Below are 14,538 nucleotides of genomic sequence, written 5' to 3'. Positions count from 1 at the left end.
ATATATGATACTACCTATTCAATTTATTAAAAATTGTAATAAACATAATCAAACTAGTGCTCCAAACTTATGCTGTTCAAGTGGAAGACACTACAAGAGAAGACACAATAGAGACTGCCTTGCAATAAGAAGTACAAATTCCTTCTATAGAAATGGGAGAAATAAAAGGACAAATCTAGTTGTCTAAAAGACAATTCACTGTACACATTTTATTTACAGTTTTGTACACTGTCTTAATATGAATGGGACCGCTTTTCTACTTGAGCCATTTTTAACCAAAGCAAAATAACCTAAGTAATACAAAGTGTTAAAATACAGCATAAAGATACAAAAACAGACATACTAATTCTAGTTAGGAATGTAATTATGATGTTACATTTTTTTATAATCCACAATTATGTTTAGGAAATCACACAAACATAGATCACTGATTTGAATGAAATGCATAAATTTGTAGCAAAGTTTTGTAGTTACAAAAAACAAAAAAATTACCAAAGAATGCACAAAATTAATGTTTATTCCACCTTTGTGTCATATTCCTGGATCCTTCACCAATGTTACATGAGGAAAAACAAAAGCAAAACAAATGGAAAACTGAAATCAGAATCACTAATGTTATCAAGTAGGGAAACAAATAAATTAAAATCTAGCAGCCATCAGCAAGAGTACAGCAAAGATAATGCTGTCAAAAGAAACAAAGAAAATTGCTAGAAAACTGTATGCATCATACTCTTTCAAACCAGCAAAATATGCCCCTGCATACAATGGAACATAAACTCAATTTTTTTCCTATTAAGGTATAGAAACGCAAGTTCTTTTGAATATTGTGGATGGGTAAAACTTGTTTGTAATGGTAATTCTACTAAGCTAATACAGAGTGGGCCAGGAACACATTTATGGATTCTGGGGATGATGTGGACTGTGAATTCTTTGATTGGGATAGTGGACACTATAATAAAAATTAAAAAAAAAAAATGAACACAGAAGTACAAGACAAAGGCGAATGAGACTTCTCTTATATCTGAGTAACATTTAGATGGAATCAAATTTAAATGCAGTCCACTCTGCTTTTGAAGAGGCTTTGGTTCAGCTCCCAAATCTCGATTGCTTGACGCAGTCTCCTATGAGAATACTCAGAAGGTGTCTTCTTAAACAACAAACCTATTTTTAGTGGTGGAGCCGCTCTTAGTAGCTGTGTCTGCATGGGACTGATAACCAATCACTATCTTTGGAGGAAGTCCTAACCTTTCCTTGTATACTCTCCCTATATGTGTAACAGCCTCTCTGTTTTCACATTCAGTAGTCCATATTGCTATCTTATCACCTTTAGCTCTAACATTAACAACAGCTCCACATACATCATCACTGTAGTCATCAAAAGATTCTCCAATAAGGCACAGCAGTGTCTCTAGCCAAAAACGATCGAGGTCACTTCGTCTCTGCTGTTTGTTCAATGTAATGAGCCATCTTCCGCCCCGTTTGTTTTTCTCGTCTTCCCACATAGGCTCAATACCATCCTTAAAAAGTGAGTAGTCACAGCCAGGCATTAAATTACTAGACAACTGGATATGGTTGTATAGAGCCCAAAAGTCTTCAACAGTATCAAACTTAGAGATCAGTCGAAGGTTTGCTTGCCAAGTTTTACTTTTATCATTTTTAAAAAACCAGAGTGCCCATCTGTTCTGTAGAGGATGTTTTATATAGTGTTCTGGGTTAGCAACCTCCTGATTAGATTCTGTTTTCTCCTCTTCTGTAGGCGGGGGATTAGGAGAAGGGGTGGTTTCCGGTTCCACAGTCGCCATCTTCAAATAATCAGTCTTGAAGAACATAAAGGGGCAATGGTATACAATTTTCTACCACGCGGCCTGCGCAGTGGTTTCATTAATGAGGTTCTAGGCATAAAGTTAGTTAGACGAGATCGAAATAAAAACACAAGACTCAATTACCTTAATTCTATTGCTAGGTCCGAGATGGCTCCCCTCTCTGGTTCGCTCCTCTAGCCGCCCAGCAGGGCAGCAAGGATTACTCAGGGCTAGCAGGAGAGAGAGAGCGAGCACGCCGGGGAGTAGCCTTTTATTAGGGAACCAGAGATTCAGGGGAGAATTCCATCCAATGAAGGTTGAGGGGGGGCTGCACTCCAAGGTCAGGGTCAGCGATTGGGTCCCCGGGGTCAGTGGTCAGGCACACCCCCACACGGATGGGCTCTCTCATCAGGAGAGGGCCGGGAAAAACTTCCACTTATGCCAAAGTGCCTCAGACCCTCAACGGGAGGCACCCGATCACGTGTGAGAATGGCTCCCAACATATTCCCCCTTTTTTGTCTTAAAAATGAGGCGGCGGTTCATTCTCTGGAGTTCCTGGATTCTTGATTGGAAGACTCGCCATCCTATAGTTACAATACAAAAGAGAATTAACAGCAAAGAGAATAATCCAATAATGTACCAAGCGGAGTGTTTAAGAATATTTCCAGGGTTGAATCCATTTAACTCCTTCAATATTTGGTTAGCCAAAGAAGAAGGATCTGAAAAATCAGCTTTATTATTTTGAATGTCTTGGATATGGTGATGAAGTTCCAGAATATCCAAGCTATTATTACTATTTTGCCAAATACCTAATAAATGGTTTTTAACTTTCTCCCAATCCCAGAGAGAAGCATTGTACTTGGCAGCTGTAACACATACATACTTATAATTAGCATGGCATTTAAGCCTCTCCTTAAATTTTAAGGCTGAAAGTTCATTACCTATGTCTATAACAGTTGCCTCTAAGGCATTTAATTTAGTTTCAATCCTTTCATCAATATTTACTTGATTACGCAGAGCCTTGGAAGTATTTTGAGCTAAATTATTAAGAAATTTTGCATGCTGAATATTTTGAGACAACGTCAGAGACGCAGAGACAGTTGAGGCAATAAATGAGACCAGTGCTAAGACACCAACTATTATGACTCCAATAGCACGTTTAGGTCTTGTTAGCTGAGCATGAATTTGCTGCAAGACTTGTAAACCAGCATCAGCATACTATGGCTCTGAAATATTAGCAGGTAATAAAACAAAAGAGGGCTGATGAAGTATCAGTACTCCTTTTACTCCATTGTACCTAGTAATACAATTGGTTAGGTTGCACTTATTACAAGCAATAACATATCTGTCACCCATCCATTTAACTTTTACATTTCCAATAATTAAAACATAAGGAGATTGGACACAAGCTCTTAAGCCATAGCAAGATCCCTCTTTACAGTTCTTGCCGACAAATTTTGGTAAAGGCTTATCTGTAAAATGTAAATACTCTGAGGCAGCAATTAAGCGCCAAATATCTTTTTGAATACCTCCTTCACTATAAGTCAAAATATTACTGACAAATCCTGCAGGTGTCATAGCAGAATTTCTTCGTAATTGTCTTTTATCAATCTTTGGAGACCAGTCTAAAATATACCCACTATCTTTAGACACCTTATGTTGTACAGGAAAGGCATTTACACAATCCATCCATTTAGGAAAGGTGTCGATCTCAATTATAGAACTATTTGGACAGTGGGATATCTGTGGAGGTTTTGCAGAAATGACTGGCTTGTTATGGGAAAGTCCCATTTTAATTACTGATCTAATATTAAGTTTTAAGTCCCCATAAATAGAATTATTTGTCAATCTAGGTTTACCAATCGCTGTCTTTTCTTCAAATGATACTTTCAGACAGCCAGCATGTTTATCATGTGACCAACACAAGGGTAATTGGGCACTGTAGCCAGAATAATTAAATCTAGTCACATGATGGGGAGTAATATGAGTATCTGTAAATCCTCCCATCATGAGTGAGTCATTAGTAAATACTGGAATAGATTCTCCAGTCCACACAGCTGGATTTACCAGGGGTGGATCTGGGGAATATGTCCAATAAGTGTCTACTTGATTCCCTTTTACCTAACAGCCCAGTAGGGCAATTACTGTCGCTACCATCAAGACTGGGGTCCTGTTTTTTCCTAGGCGTCGAAGTATTTGGGAAGCCTGGGTTGTTAGCTTCTTTACGTCTTTCCACGAAATCAGCTTTTCGACTGGTTCAATCTGGTCTTTCTTCATCCTTTTCCGAAATCTCCTCCTTCTGGGTAGTGGCTCCTCTGGGTTGATCCTCAGTCGCTGGAATCTGGGTTCTATCTCCTCCATGTCTGATAGCACATTCAGGCACCCAAATAGGACGGAAGGCACCTTCTGGGAAGATACAAGCATGGCCTTTTCCCCACATTATTACCGGATCTGGTCCCTTCCACTGACCAGTCTGTAAGTCTTTCCACAGAACTCTGCCTAAGGGGCCTGTTACTGAAGGAGACATTTGTCTCTCAGCAGCAGTGTGACCTTCTGCATCACAGTTTAAAAAATTTAAAACAAACAAGGCATGATTAAGGCTATTTTGGGGAGTGACAATCCTATTCCCCCCTTTTAATTTTTGTAATTGAAGCTTAATAGATAAATGAGCTCGTTCCACAATGGCTTGACCTTGGGGGTTATAAGGAATTTCTGTTTTATGATTAATTTTAAACTCTTTTGACAAAATTGTTGAAAAGAAGAGCTTACGTAAGCTGGAGCATTATCTGTTTTAATCTGCATAGGGCACCCTAAAACGGAAAAAGCTGCTAAGCAATGAGAAATTACATGTTGAGCATTTTCCTTAGTATGTGCTGTGGCAAAAATAAATCTAGAATAAGTGTCCACTATGACATGCACATAACATTGCTTACCAAATTGAGGAATATGAGTTACATCCATTTGTCATATCTGATTTGGTTTTAATCCACGGGGATTTACCCCTGATGGCGGAGATGGAGTGTGAATAACACACTTTGGGCATTGGCTTACAATCTGACGAGCTTGTTCTCTGGTAATACTAAATTTTTTACGTAAGCTAGAAGCATTTTGATGGTGCAAGGAATGGGAAGCTAGTGCACAGTCATATGAAGACATCTGTTGACAAAAGGCTACTAACTTATCAATTTTGTCATTACCTGAAACTAGAGGTCCAGGAAGATTAGTATGGGCTCGAATGTGTCCTATGAAACATGGGTACTTTCGCATTAGCATTGTCTTTTGTAAATTATGAAATAATTCAAATAACTCTTGTGATGAAGTAAACCCAATCATTGAAGTTTCAATATTTTTGGTAACTCCGACTGCATATAAGCTGTCAGAATAAATATTAATAGGCTCATTTGAAAAGTAATCTAAGGCACAGATCAGAGCTTGAAGCTCTGCTTTTTGGGCAGAAGTATAAGAAGTTTATATCACCTCTGTGTGAACACGACTGAAAAAACCTGCCTTACCGGAGTTAGAACCATCTGTGAATACCGATAAGGCTCCCTCTATTGGATAAGTTCGTACAATTTTTGGAAAAATGAGTGATGTTAATGATGCAAATTGTACAATCTTATCACGAGGATAATGGCTATCTATCTGTCCAGGGAAATCAGCAAAAGCTATCTGCCAATAGTTAGAAGTTTGAAAAAGCCAGTTAGTTTGTTGAGCAGAAAATGGAATAATTATGATATCAGGCTCAGATCCAATTAATTGTAAAATCCTAGTTCTACCTTTAATTACTAATTGAGCTATAGAATCATGAAAAGGAATTAATGTTTTTTGAGGAGAGTGGGATAAATAAATCCACTCAATAACTCCTAATCTTTGCCATATGGCTCCTGTTGGGGTATGTTCAGTTGGAAATATTAATAAATACACTATTTCTTTAGGATCTATTCTAGTAAGCTGTGCATTTTTAATTGCAACTTCAACTTTTTTCAAGGCTGCCTTAGCTTCCAAAGTTAGCTGACGTGGAGAGGTTGGAGAAGGATTCCCTTGTAATATCTGAAATAAAGGACTTAACTCAGAAGTAGTTAGTTTTAAGGATGGCTTTAGCCAATTAATATCTCCCAATAATTTTTGAAAATCGTTAAGGGTACGTAACTCCTTAACTCTTATCTGAAGATTTTGAGGACGGATTGTACGTCCTTGAATTATCTGGCCTAAATATTGAAAAGGAGACACCTTTTGAATTTTTTGAGGAGCTATACATAAACCCATTGCTGTAAGTGAAGCCTCTAACTGAGTAAAAATTTCTGAAAGTGTCTCTGGATTAGCATGAGCCAATAATATATCATCCATAAAATGAATAATATATGCATCAGGAAAGCTATTCCTTATGGGATCTATTGCCTGATCAACGTATTTTTGACACAGTGTAGGACTATTACGCATTCCCTGAGGAAGAACCTTCCAGCAATATCTCTTAACAGGTTCCTTAAAATTAATTGCTGGGACAGTGAAAGCAAACCTTTCACAATCTTCAGGATGCAACCTTATAGAGAAAAAGCAGTCTTTTAAATCTATTACCATCAAGCTATAATCTAATGGCTGTGGGGGAGGGAAGTCCTGGCTGTAATGATCCCATAGGCTGAATTGCATGATTTATTGCCCTTAAATCCTGTAGTAATCTCCAATTTCCTGACTTTTTCCTAATAACAAAAATAGGTGTGTTCCAAGGACTAAGCGTTGGTTCAATAGACCTAACAGCCTGAAATTGTTCCTCAACTAATCTATGAATTATTTTAAGTTTTTCCCCTGAGATGGGCCACTGAGAAATCCATATAGGCTCCTCTGTGAGCCAGGTGATTTTTTCAGCTGTCTTAGGGATTGGGGAAGTGCTCAGGGCCCCTAGTAAAAATTTTGGTTTGGAGCATTTACTAATCTTTGTCGTGGAGACTGGCTTGTAAACAGATACTCTTCCTGAAAGGTCTCCCTGTCATCTCTAGGAAAATACCTCTGATTAACTTCCTCAACTGACCTTATAGAATTTGGAGTAACTAATAATAATCCCATTTTGGTTAAAATATCTCTTCCCCATAGGTTAGCTGGTAAAGACTCTAACACATAAGGCTTAAATACTCCACTGTTCCCATCAGAATCTTCCCAATGGAGATAGTTGGCACTTTGAGCAGGCTGTGAAACCTGTCCTATTCCCTCTAGGTTAGCTGGTGCTACATGCAAAGGCCAGTTTCTAGGCCAAAACCGACTAGACAATACCGAAATATCGGCTCCTGTGTCGATTATTCCTAGAAAATTTTTATTATTAATTCTAAGTTTTAATAAAGGGCGTTCTTGTCTTACTAACTGTGACCAATATACTCTGTCTGGCTGCTTAGAAACTGAATCTGCCAGCAGGTGCCTTTCAGAGACACAAGGCAATAATATTAATTGGGCAAAAGTATCCTTTGGGGTGAGTCTTAGGGGATAATTGGCTTTTACAGTAACATATAGCTGTTCTTTAAATCCTGAATCTATCACACCAGGTATTACCTCAATGGCTCCCTTCAAATTATTTCATCCCAAAATTAAACCTACAGTATTATCAGGAAGCGGCCTGAAAATCCCAGTAGGAATTTGTTCTGGCCCCGTTTCAGGATTTAATTCAACTGTCCTTGAAGGTCCTAAGAAAACTGTCTGTGATCTTTGTCCCTGTCCCGGTAAAAATCGCGGACTGTTCTGGTCGGCGCCAGTGACGTCACACTGTGCGACCTTCCCTGGAATTCCCCATATTGTTGCTCGGCTCCCGCCAGGAGGGAATGATGGCGGCGAGAAGGTGGGCTCATCCACGCCATCTGAATCCTCCGCATGGCGCTGCGAGTTTAAGTTCACATTTCGAACCTTTGGCTTGGCCCTTAGTGCCTTTGTTTTTAAAGGGCTTAAGGGAAAGGGAATTAACTTAGCCTCAGGCTGATTCTCCATTTGAATAGACCTAACAGCTCGTTGAATGCCTTTTAAAAGGTCCTCAGGGGGCCACGAACTCTGGCCCATATATTCAAAAAGACAAACTTCTAGAGCTGTCCATGTTTTCTGTATATTTTCAATGCCTCCAGGTAATTCATTAGAAATACAAACTCTCTGTAATTTCCTTCCTAATTTCTCCCAAGTAAGTAAATTTGGAGATTCCTGTTCGCAAAACCAAGGACAATATTCACCTACAATCTTTAAAAATTGTAATAACTGAGTTTTCTTTATCTGTTTCCCTTTCTGATTAATTATACTGTCTAAAATAGTCAGGTACATTTCCTTATCAGTAGAAGTTGAGTTTCCCATTTTAATTAATTTAATGTCTCTTTCCTTCAATAACTCCAGGTACTTTTGTGACCCAAACGTCACCTCTTCCTTTATCTTTATCTTTTTCCTTTATTTCTTTATTTCCTTTTTCCTTATCCTTATATCTTTTTTCCTTATCTTTATAGCGCGCTCCCACTCAATCTAACTAATCTAGAATGCTCCACGTTGGGCGCCAAATCTACCACGCGGCCTGCGCAGTGGTTTCATTAATGAGGTTCTAGGCATAAAGTTGGTTAGACGAGATCGAAATAAAAACACAAGACTCAATTACCTTAATTCTATTGCTAGGTCCGAGATGGCTCCCCTCTCTGGTTCGCTCCTCTAGCCGCCCAGCAGGGCAGCAAGGATTACTCAGGGCTAGCAGGAGAGAGAGAGCGAGCACGCCGGGGAGTAGCCTTTTATTAGGGAACCAGAGATTCAGGGGAGAATTCCATCCAATGAAGGTTGAGGGGGGGCTGCACTCCAAGGTCAGGGTCAGCGATTGGGTCCCCGGGGTCAGTGGTCAGGCACACCCCCACACGGATGGGCTCTCTCATCAGGAGAGGGCCGGGAAAAACTTCCACTTATGCCAAAGTGCCTCAGACCCTCAACGGGAGGCACCCGATCACGTGTGAGAATGGCTCCCAACATATTCCCCCTTTTTTGTCTTAAAAATGAGGCGGCGGTTCATTCTCTGGAGTTCCTGGATTCTTGATTGGAAGACTCGCCATCCTATAGTTACAATACAAAAGAGAATTAACAGCAAAGAGAATAATCCAATAATGTACCAAGCGGAGTGTTTAAGAATATTTCCAGGGTTGAATCCATTTAACTCCTTCAATATTTGGTTAGCCAAAGAAGAAGGATCTGAAAAATCAGCTTTATTATTTTGAATGTCTTGGATATGGTGATGAAGTTCCAGAATATCCAAGCTATTATTACTATTTTGCCAAATACCTAATAAATGGTTTTTAACTTTCTCCCAATCCCAGAGAGAAGCATTGTACTTGGCAGCTGTAACACATACATACTTATAATTAGCATGGCATTTAAGCCTCTCCTTAAATTTTAAGGCTGAAAGTTCATTACCTATGTCTATAACAGTTGCCTCTAAGGCATTTAATTTAGTTTCAATCCTTTCATCAATATTTACTTGATTACGCAGAGCCTTGGAAGTATTTTGAGCTAAATTATTAAGAAATTTTGCATGCTGAATATTTTGAGACAACGTCAGAGACGCAGAGACAGTTGAGGCAATAAATGAGACCAGTGCTAAGACACCAACTATTATGACTCCAATAGCACGTTTAGGTCTTGTTAGCTGAGCATGAATTTGCTGCAAGACTTGTAAACCAGCATCAGCATACTATGGCTCTGAAATATTAGCAGGTAATAAAACAAAAGAGGGCTGATGAAGTATCAGTACTCCTTTTACTCCATTGTACCTAGTAATACAATTGGTTAGGTTGCACTTATTACAAGCAATAACATATCTGTCACCCATCCATTTAACTTTTACATTTCCAATAATTAAAACATAAGGAGATTGGACACAAGCTCTTAAGCCATAGCAAGATCCCTCTTTACAGTTCTTGCCGACAAATTTTGGTAAAGGCTTATCTGTAAAATGTAAATACTCTGAGGCAGCAATTAAGCGCCAAATATCTTTTTGAATACCTCCTTCACTATAAGTCAAAATATTACTGACAAATCCTGCAGGTGTCATAGCAGAATTTCTTCGTAATTGTCTTTTATCAATCTTTGGAGACCAGTCTAAAATATACCCACTATCTTTAGACACCTTATGTTGTACAGGAAAGGCATTTACACAATCCATCCATTTAGGAAAGGTGTCGATCTCAATTATAGAACTATTTGGACAGTGGGATATCTGTGGAGGTTTTGCAGAAATGACTGGCTTGTTATGGGAAAGTCCCATTTTAATTACTGATCTAATATTAAGTTTTAAGTCCCCATAAATAGAATTATTTGTCAATCTAGGTTTACCAATCGCTGTCTTTTCTTCAAATGATACTTTCAGACAGCCAGCATGTTTATCATGTGACCAACACAAGGGTAATTGGGCACTGTAGCCAGAATAATTAAATCTAGTCACATGATGGGGAGTAATATGAGTATCTGTAAATCCTCCCATCATGAGTGAGTCATTAGTAAATACTGGAATAGATTCTCCAGTCCACACAGCTGGATTTACCAGGGGTGGATCTGGGGAATATGTCCAATAAGTGTCTACTTGATTCCCTTTTACCTAACAGCCCAGTAGGGCAATTACTGTCGCTACCATCAAGACTGGGGTCCTGTTTTTTCCTAGGCGTCGAAGTATTTGGGAAGCCTGGGTTGTTAGCTTCTTTATGTCTTTCCACGAAATCAGCTTTTCGACTGGTTCAATCTGGTCTTTCTTCATCCTTTTCCGAAATCTCCTCCTTCTGGGTAGTGGCTCCTCTGGGTTGATCCTCAGTCGCTGGAATCTGGGTTCTATCTCCTCCATGTCTGATAGCACATTCAGGCACCCAAATAGGACGGAAGGCACCTTCTGGGAAGATACAAGCATGGCCTTTTCCCCACATTATTACCGGATCTGGTCCCTTCCACTGACCAGTCTGTAAGTCTTTCCACAGAACTCTGCCTAAGGGGCCTGTTACTGAAGGAGACATTTGTCTCTCAGCAGCAGTGTGACCTTCTGCATCACAGTTTAAAAAATTTAAAACAAACAAGGCATGATTAAGGCTATTTTGGGGAGTGACAATCCTATTCCCCCCTTTTAATTTTTGTAATTGAAGCTTAATAGATAAATGAGCTCGTTCCACAATGGCTTGACCTTGGGGGTTATAAGGAATTTCTGTTTTATGATTAATTTTAAACTCTTGACAAAATTGTTGAAAAGAAGAGCTTACGTAAGCTGGAGCATTATCTGTTTTAATCTGCATAGGGCACCCTAAAACGGAAAAAGCTGCTAAGCAATGAGAAATTACATGTTGAGCATTTTCCTTAGTATGTGCTGTGGCAAAAATAAATCTAGAATAAGTGTCCACTATGACATGCACATAACATTGCTTACCAAATTGAGGAATATGAGTTACATCCATTTGTCATATCTGATTTGGTTTTAATCCACGGGGATTTACCCCTGATGGCGGAGATGGAGTGTGAATAACACACTTTGGGCATTGGCTTACAATCTGACGAGCTTGTTCTCTGGTAATACTAAATTTTTTACGTAAGCTAGAAGCATTTTGATGGTGCAAGGAATGGGAAGCTAGTGCACAGTCATATGAAGACATCTGTTGACAAAAGGCTACTAACTTATCAATTTTGTCATTACCTGAAACTAGAGGTCCAGGAAGATTAGTATGGGCTCGAATGTGTCCTATGAAACATGGGTACTTTCGCATTAGCATTGTCTTTTGTAAATTATGAAATAATTCAAATAACTCTTGTGATGAAGTAAACCCAATCATTGAAGTTTCAATATTTTTGGTAACTCCGACTGCATATAAGCTGTCAGAATAAATATTAATAGGCTCATTTGAAAAGTAATCTAAGGCACAGATCAGAGCTTGAAGCTCTGCTTTTTGGGCAGAAGTATAAGAAGTTTATATCACCTCTGTGTGAACACGACTGAAAAAACCTGCCTTACCGGAGTTAGAACCATCTGTGAATACCGATAAGGCTCCCTCTATTGGATAAGTTCGTACAATTTTTGGAAAAATGAGTGATGTTAATGATGCAAATTGTACAATCTTATCACGAGGATAATGGCTATCTATCTGTCCAGGGAAATCAGCAAAAGCTATCTGCCAATAGTTAGAAGTTTGAAAAAGCCAGTTAGTTTGTTGAGCAGAAAATGGAATAATTATGATATCAGGCTCAGATCCAATTAATTGTAAAATCCTAGTTCTACCTTTAATTACTAATTGAGCTATAGAATCATGAAAAGGAATTAATGTTTTTTGAGGAGAGTGGGATAAATAAATCCACTCAATAACTCCTAATCTTTGCCATATGGCTCCTGTTGGGGTATGTTCAGTTGGAAATATTAATAAATACACTATTTCTTTAGGATCTATTCTAGTAAGCTGTGCATTTTTAATTGCAACTTCAACTTTTTTCAAGGCTGCCTTAGCTTCCAAAGTTAGCTGACGTGGAGAGGTTGGAGAAGGATTCCCTTGTAATATCTGAAATAAAGGACTTAACTCAGAAGTAGTTAGTTTTAAGGATGGCTTTAGCCAATTAATATCTCCCAATAATTTTTGAAAATCGTTAAGGGTACGTAACTCCTTAACTCTTATCTGAAGATTTTGAGGACGGATTGTACGTCCTTGAATTATCTGGCCTAAATATTGAAAAGGAGACACCTTTTGAATTTTTTGAGGAGCTATACATAAACCCATTGCTGTAAGTGAAGCCTCTAACTGAGTAAAAATTTCTGAAAGTGTCTCTGGATTAGCATGAGCCAATAATATATCATCCATAAAATGAATAATATATGCATCAGGAAAGCTATTCCTTATGGGATCTATTGCCTGATCAACGTATTTTTGACACAGTGTAGGACTATTACGCATTCCCTGAGGAAGAACCTTCCAGCAATATCTCTTAACAGGTTCCTTAAAATTAATTGCTGGGACAGTGAAAGCAAACCTTTCACAATCTTCAGGATGCAACCTTATAGAGAAAAAGCAGTCTTTTAAATCTATTACCATCAAGCTATAATCTAATGGCTGTGGGGGAGGGAAGTCCTGGCTGTAATGATCCCATAGGCTGAATTGCATGATTTATTGCCCTTAAATCCTGTAGTAATCTCCAATTTCCTGACTTTTTCCTAATAACAAAAATAGGTGTGTTCCAAGGACTAAGCGTTGGTTCAATAGACCTAACAGCCTGAAATTGTTCCTCAACTAATCTATGAATTATTTTAAGTTTTTCCCCTGAGATGGGCCACTGAGAAATCCATATAGGCTCCTCTGTGAGCCAGGTGATTTTTTCAGCTGTCTTAGGGATTGGGGAAGTGCTCAGGGCCCCTAGTAAAAATTTTGGTTTGGAGCATTTACTAATCTTTGTCGTGGAGACTGGCTTGTAAACAGATACTCTTCCTGAAAGGTCTCCCTGTCATCTCTAGGAAAATACCTCTGATTAACTTCCTCAACTGACCTTATAGAATTTGGAGTAACTAATAATAATCCCATTTTGGTTAAAATATCTCTTCCCCATAGGTTAGCTGGTAAAGACTCTAACACATAAGGCTTAAATACTCCACTGTTCCCATCAGAATCTTCCCAATGGAGATAGTTGGCACTTTGAGCAGGCTGTGAAACCTGTCCTATTCCCTCTAGGTTAGCTGGTGCTACATGCAAAGGCCAGTTTCTAGGCCAAAACCGACTAGACAATACCGAAATATCGGCTCCTGTGTCGATTATTCCTAGAAAATTTTTATTATTAATTCTAAGTTTTAATAAAGGGCGTTCTTGTCTTACTAACTGTGACCAATATACTCTGTCTGGCTGCTTAGAAACTGAATCTGCCAGCAGGTGCCTTTCAGAGACACAAGGCAATAATATTAATTGGGCAAAAGTATCCTTTGGGGTGAGTCTTAGGGGATAATTGGCTTTTACAGTAACATATAGCTGTTCTTTAAATCCTGAATCTATCACACCAGGTATTACCTCAATGGCTCCCTTCAAATTATTTCGTCCCAAAATTAAACCTACAGTATTATCAGGAAGCGGCCTGAAAATCCCAGTAGGAATTTGTTCTGGCCCCGTTTCAGGATTTAATTCAACTGTCCTTGAAGGTCCTAAGAAAACTGTCTGTGATCTTTGTCCCTGTCCCGGTAAAAATCGCGGACTGTTCTGGTCGGTGCCAGTGACGTCACACTGTGCGACCTTCCCTGGAATTCCCCATATTGTTGCTCGGCTCCCGCCAGGAGGGAATGATGGCGGCGAGAAGGTGGGCTCATCCACGCCATCTGAATCCTCCGCATGGCGCTGCGAGTTTAAGTTCACATTTCGAACCTTTGGCTTGGCCCTTAGTGCCTTTGTTTTTAAAGGGCTTAAGGGAAAGGGAATTAACTTAGCCTCAGGCTGATTCTCCATTTGAATAGACCTAACAGCTCGTTGAATGCCTTTTAAAAGGTCCTCAGGGGGCCACGAACTCTGGCCCATATATTCAAAAAGACAAACTTCTAGAGCTGTCCATGTTTTCTGTATATTTTCAATGCCTCCAGGTAATTCATTAGAAATACAAACTCTCTGTAATTTCCTTCCTAATTTCTCCCAAGTAAGTAAATTTGGAGATTCCTGTTCGCAAAACCAAGGACAATATTCACCTACAATCTTTAAAAATTGTAATAACTGAGTTTTCTTTATCTGTTTCCCTTTCTGATTAATTATACTGTCTA

The 14,538-nt window shown here is 39.0% G+C and overlaps 1 pseudogene; it reads right to left on the bottom strand.

Annotated features, from left to right (window-relative positions):
- Positions 1 to 176: 176 nt before the first annotated feature.
- On the bottom strand, positions 177 to 1,802 carry LOC144251928 (eukaryotic translation initiation factor 4E pseudogene; annotated as a pseudogene).
- Between the last annotated feature and the right edge of the window lie 12,736 nt (positions 1,803 to 14,538).

The sequence above is a fragment of the Urocitellus parryii genome, unplaced genomic scaffold (genome assembly GCF_045843805.1).
Source record: "Urocitellus parryii isolate mUroPar1 unplaced genomic scaffold, mUroPar1.hap1 Scaffold_3059, whole genome shotgun sequence".
In the NCBI taxonomy this organism is placed as follows: Eukaryota; Metazoa; Chordata; class Mammalia; order Rodentia; family Sciuridae; genus Urocitellus; species Urocitellus parryii.
The sequence above is the reverse complement of the archived record's forward strand: the minus strand, read 5'-3'. Positions and strand labels throughout refer to the sequence as shown.